Here is a 6,000-nt window from a genome sequence, read left to right as displayed (position 1 = left end):
CAGCATGAAGAGGTAGTTAATAGCATGAGTTCTAGAGTGAGAGTGTCTAGGTCGGAATCCTGGCTTCCCCATTTACTAGTTACGTGATCTTAGACGCATTACTTAACTTCTCTGCCCTTCAGTTTCTTCTACTTGTAGAAGAAGATAATAATAGAAGAACCTACCTTGTTTGCAAGGATTGAAGGAAACAATATATGCAAAGTGCTTTGAACAGTGATTGGCACATAGTAAGCACCCAAAAAGTCTGAACTGTGATCATTATTATTACCCAAGATGCCACAGTCTGTAAAGAGGAGAGCTTGGATTCTGGCCCAGATTTGCTGGCCTCCAAATGGCATCCTCTCTTCATTAAATCAAAGAGCCCACTTAGAACTAGTGTATGCTGTTAGCAAACCCTGTTTAGCCACCCAAATTATTTGCTTGTACTCTGATTCTCCTAGGAGCCACATGAGGTGGCAATGCAGGGATTTGAGTCATCTCCTAGCTCTTGTGGAACAACACCTCTTCCCCAAGGGAAAAGACCACTTCTTCCTTCTCTGTATCTATGAGGCTTGGACTAGTGGCTCATTAGGAAATGGTAATTTCCCACTAAGAGAGCCAAGGTCCTAGGTTTTATGTCCAAATACAACTCTGCCAGGGCTAAAACAAGCTTCTATTCTGTTCTATTGTCTTTTTTTGAAAACCCAGAAGTTGTATTCAGGCTCAATTTTAAATCCCTAACCCAAGGGCATTGCCTCAGACCAAGTATAATGGTTAAAGTGAAATTTTAGAGAGGAGCTTCTGTGAATAGCTAATCATAAGAGTTAACACTTATTAAGGACTTTAAAATGTTCTAGGTACTATTCTCAGTTCTTTACCATTTCTGTATTTAATCCTCACAACAACCCTCTATGGTAGGTACTATTCTCACTTGACAGAAGAAACTAGACACAGTGGTTAAGTAAACTGGCAGAAGGTCACTTAACTAGTAAATGCAAGTGCTAAGATTTTAATCTAGGGCCCTAGAACCCACACCTACAATCACTATACTCTACTGACTCTCATTAATGGTAAAGGGCTAATTAATAGACAGAGGCTAATCTTAGTCTCTAGCATAGTGCCTGACACAGAGAAGGCATTTATTACATAATTTTGAATGAACCATTCATTATTTATATCTCCTTACTATGCAACCTAGTAATAATTGTGCATTTAATTAAATAAATTAGAGTCATGTTATTAATTTGTCTAATTAGCAAATTAAACTATGTGCCTGGATTAGCCTTAGTATGGTTCCATGTAATTTAATCATCCATTCAAAATGCACAGCAAAGTCATTCATCCTTCACTGGTTGAGAATACCTACTAGAAGCCAAGCTCCCATACTGTCTCCTGGGATACAGAGATAAATAGACATAGGAACTCACAGTCTAGTGCAGGAGACAGACATATATGCAAATGCAAATGATACCGTCTGATCAGAGCATTGAAATGGAGAGGAACATGGGAGGACAGAAGAGGAAAACTAAGTGTGAACATATAGTGCTTTTGCTGTCCAACATGTCTTCTTCTGGTAACATATTTCATCCTACTTAGATGGGTGTATCACCCAGCTCTGGTGTGATGATTAATTTTAAATGTCAGTTTGACTGGGCTGAGGAATGCCCAGATAGCTGTTAAAACATTATTTCTGGATATGTCTGTGAGTGTGTCCCTGGAAGACATTATCATTTGAATCAGTAGACTGAATAGAGATCACCTTCACCAATGCCAGTGGACATCATCCAATCTGTTGAGGGCCTGAATGGAACAAAAAGGCAGAGGAAGAGCAAATTTGCTGTTTGCTTGATCTGGAATATCCTTGGATATTGGCACTCCTGGTTCTTAGACCATCAGAGTCAGACTGAATCATACCACCAGCTTTCCTGGTTCTCCAACTGGCAGGTGGCAGATCAGGGAACTTCTTAGCCTCTGTAATTGCATGATTCCTATAGTAAACAAACAAATGAATAAACAAACAATTGGTTCTGTTTTTCTGGAGAGCCCTGACTAATACATCTGGTCATTGTTATTAGTTTGGGGATAGACTCAATTCAGAAACTTTTGCTGGGACTATTGAGAAAGTGGGTCTGTGTTTCCACTGGGGTTGCTGAGTGGTAAGATGCAAATCTCTAGCTCTTGGTGGCTATCTTGGCCACCATGAAGAGAGAGCCTACTTGAGAACTGAATCAACATAGAAGAGGTCAGAGCCAAGAGATATAAACAAATTGCAGATGACATCATTTGAGCACCTGGATCAAGCTATGCCTAAAATTACCTCTGTGCTTTTCTATTACTATCAATAACCCCTTTCTTTCGGCTAAAGCTTATTTGTGCTGTATTTCTGTCACTTTCAAGCAAAAGAGTCGTGATTTATACAACCGTCTATCTATACTCTGTGTGTGTGTGCACATGCCAGTGTATGCACACATATACACTGGTATGTTGGTTAGTTAGGGAAGGTTTCCTGGAAGAAGTATGGCCTGAGCTAAATCTTATGTTGGTAGGAGTTACCTAAAGCAAAGGGAAATGTATTCAAGGCAGAGAGACAGCATGAGGGGGGTTGGGAGTAAACAGTTTGGTGTGGTGGGAGGGTAAAGTGAGAGTCAGAGGACGAAGAGACAAGGCTAGAGAGCAAGGCAGGGGCCAATTTGTGGAGTATTTGGAATGTCGTGTTAAGGAGATGGCAATTTGTATTTCTTATATGCCTTTTCTACAGCCTAGCCAAATTTTTACATTGCTTCTCTTTGTAATTTTTCTCCAGTAACATGTACCAACAAATAGTATCAAAGTAGAAAGCTCTCTAGGCTTGGAGTTTGGTCAAACTCAGGATCCACTATGGATTCTGAATCACTAGAGGAGCCTCTTTGTGATGTCCTATTTGTTGGCTGCTCTAGGGGAGGCAATCTTTATCTTCCATTCCATGATTAAGAGATATATCAAGACACCAACCAGAATGTTCCTTCCATATGACAAAAAATGCCTTTGGTCTTCCAGGCTCAGCGTCATGTGTTCAGTGATGACTGAGCATCAACCATGTCCATGCCCTGTGCTAGACATTGGGGAGCATATTGAAGAATCAGACATGGTTCCTGCCCTCAAAGAATATCCAGCCCAAGGGAGGAAACAATTACAATAAAATATGATCAGGGCCACAGTAGAGTAATATAAAGGGGGCAATGGGTATATCAAGAAAGAATACCTTACAGGTATCAAGGAAGATTTCTTCTACCAGTGTGATCTTTGAACTGACTTGAAGAAGTAGTAGGGGTTTGCCAGATGGACAAGGATAAAGTGGAGGGTATTCTAAGCAGGAAGAAAAGTTTGTGCAAAGGCCTAGAGGTACAAGAGAACAGATTGTGCTTAGGGTGACTGCCCATAATTTGGTACATCTAGAGATCCAAGTGTGTGTTTTAGGGGGAGGTTGGAAGAGGGTTGTGGGTGGCAGGGGGAATAGTACTGTGTAAGCAGGAGCCACAAAATAAGGATCTTAGTCAAGGGACTTAGATTTTATTCAGTAAACAATGGGGAACCACTGAAAAAAAAATTGAACAGAGGAGTGACATACAGTTTGTGTTTTAGAAAGAGCATCCTGGCTACAAAGCGCTGCAAAGTGGAGAATGGATTTGCGGCATCAGGAAGCCCAGTTAGGAATCTGTTCCAATGGTCTAGGTGTGAGATGATGATGAAGTGGCGGTGGGCATGGAGAGAAATGGATGGATTTGAGAACTATTTTAGGACTGTAAATGGCAAACCTTGGTGGCTGAGTGGATGTCAGTGGTTGGGAAGAAAAAGGGAGAAGTTAAGTATGATATCCAGATTTCTGAAGTTTAATCTGAAATTAAAACACTGAAAGAAAGAAAAAAGAAATAAAATAAATAATAATAATAAAAACACTGAAAGAAAAAACACTGAAAGTGCCCTAGATATTAAAACATCAAGTAATTGTCAGGTGCCTGACAGTTGTTCCAGAATTTAGGAACCTCTTTCTTTAGCAATCTGAGCTGCCAGACTCTCAGAGAAAGGAGCCAGGCGTTCCCAAATTTGAACATGAGGCCTTATGTGTGGCTTTGTTCATGTATCTATATGGGTGAAGGGGTGGATGTATACACATCTAGGCACACGTACACATTCCTGGGACCACCTCTGCAAATAAAATATTTGGAGAAAGTCATATTTTTCTGAAGTCCATCGGACACTCCTGGACAAAGGCAACAGGTTATTCTTTCCTCTTTGGGCTAGGTCATTCTAGATTCAAGCCAAAGCAAAACAGTTTCCTCTTTTGCCAATATTTCATAGATAGGGTTCATTTCTACTTACTTTAGAGTAAAAGTAAACTATCAAAGAAAAAAAGGATATTTATATCTATATTTTGACTGTCAACTGTGTACTTCTCCAGAGCTTCATCAAAACCACAGTGGGGACTTTGTTTTGCTCAAATGCTCAGTGCATTGGTGTACCTTCTCTGCCACTTCTCTGCAGGGCAAAATGATGGAAACTTTTTGAAAGTAAAAGGGCTGGATTTTGTGTGTATATGAACGTGTGATTTTTTTCTTTCCATGGCTGAAGTAATTGAGGTAAGAGCTTAACATGCACCAAAATTTTATTTTATTAATGACTAAGGGGTAATGAATGACTCGCAGAAAACAGAATTTGAGAAGTAGAATGGACTGGCTAACACACAGCTCAAAGCAAGGGGTGGCCCCTGTCCAAGCTGGGTACCATAAAAGGCCATCGTCAAGCCCACATTTTGGATCTCAGCAATTCATCTGATTTTCACATCCTTGATATGGAGTCAATCCCTGGTTGAAACTCCTGTAGAGCAATGGTAAACATTCTTCACAGCCCAGCTGAACCTGTACCAGATGACTGATTTCCCCAAGGGCAAATTGAAGGTTTCCAGTTGGGCTGACATTAGTGTGAGCTTAGAACACAAACAAACCAACTCCTGCTCCAACAAGCCTTCTTGGAGAACACCAACCACAACAGATGGCAGCCTCTTGCACATACACACACACACACACACACACATACACACAAAAGCTGTCTAGATTTGTCTACTAAGGAAGGAAGAAGTTCTAAATCTATAGTCTCAAACATAATACCAAGCCAAGATCCTGAGATTCCATGAGACAATTGGTGTTTTTCTGAGTGGATAAAAGCATAGGTTGACCCAAATGGCAATAGAAGGAAGGATTCTTTATAAAAGTTACCTAAGGAGAAACTGAAACTCCATATTTCTCCAGCAGCATGTACTTATGATTTATTTAACAAAAGTACTGTCCCAGCTACAGTATTTTGTATGCTAATGTTATACTAGCTTTAATTCAAAAGAAACAGGCCTCTATCGTTATGTCTTTCCCTAGCCCCAGGCAAAATTCCCCAGGAATCAGACTCTTTAGTAGGTTAGTCTGCTTAGATTTGCCCTTTGTTGCAACCCTCACCTCCCACCTCCCCCCAACAACACACACGCCTTTAGGTGTATACTAGGTGGGAGGGAGGAGCTTGCTATTATTTTCTTGTAATCTGTATATGAAAAATACCTGCCACACTAGACTTTTATCGCTCTCCACTGATAATTTTCATTGCCCCAGATCTCTCCTCTGTGAGAAACATTCAGAAGAGCCAGGGTAATTGTTGGGCAGGGTGGGGATAAATGGAGAAACAAGGGCCTTAGAAATCCAAGTAGAATAGTCCAATGGATCCAATTGATGAGATTAAAAATGAACACTTTTTGATATCATTTATGACATAATCTGTTCCATTAAAAAATGCTTTGGGTCCCCCTTTGCCTATGAGTCAACTGGCCCAGGAATATTCTGGGTCCACCAATACTTGATTTTCCAAGCAAGCATGGAGGGATGATTAGTAAAGCAATGAATCTATTCTGCCTTTGGTTTCACCTGTAAAATGGTGACTCTAATTCTGACTCTTACCTTATTTTTCCCAATGGGGTGATGAAATTAAGAAGATGACTTGAGT

The sequence above is a fragment of the Balaenoptera musculus genome, chromosome X (genome assembly GCF_009873245.2).
Source record: "Balaenoptera musculus isolate JJ_BM4_2016_0621 chromosome X, mBalMus1.pri.v3, whole genome shotgun sequence".
Classification (NCBI taxonomy): Eukaryota; Metazoa; Chordata; class Mammalia; order Artiodactyla; family Balaenopteridae; genus Balaenoptera; species Balaenoptera musculus.
Note: the sequence above shows the minus strand (reverse complement) of the source record.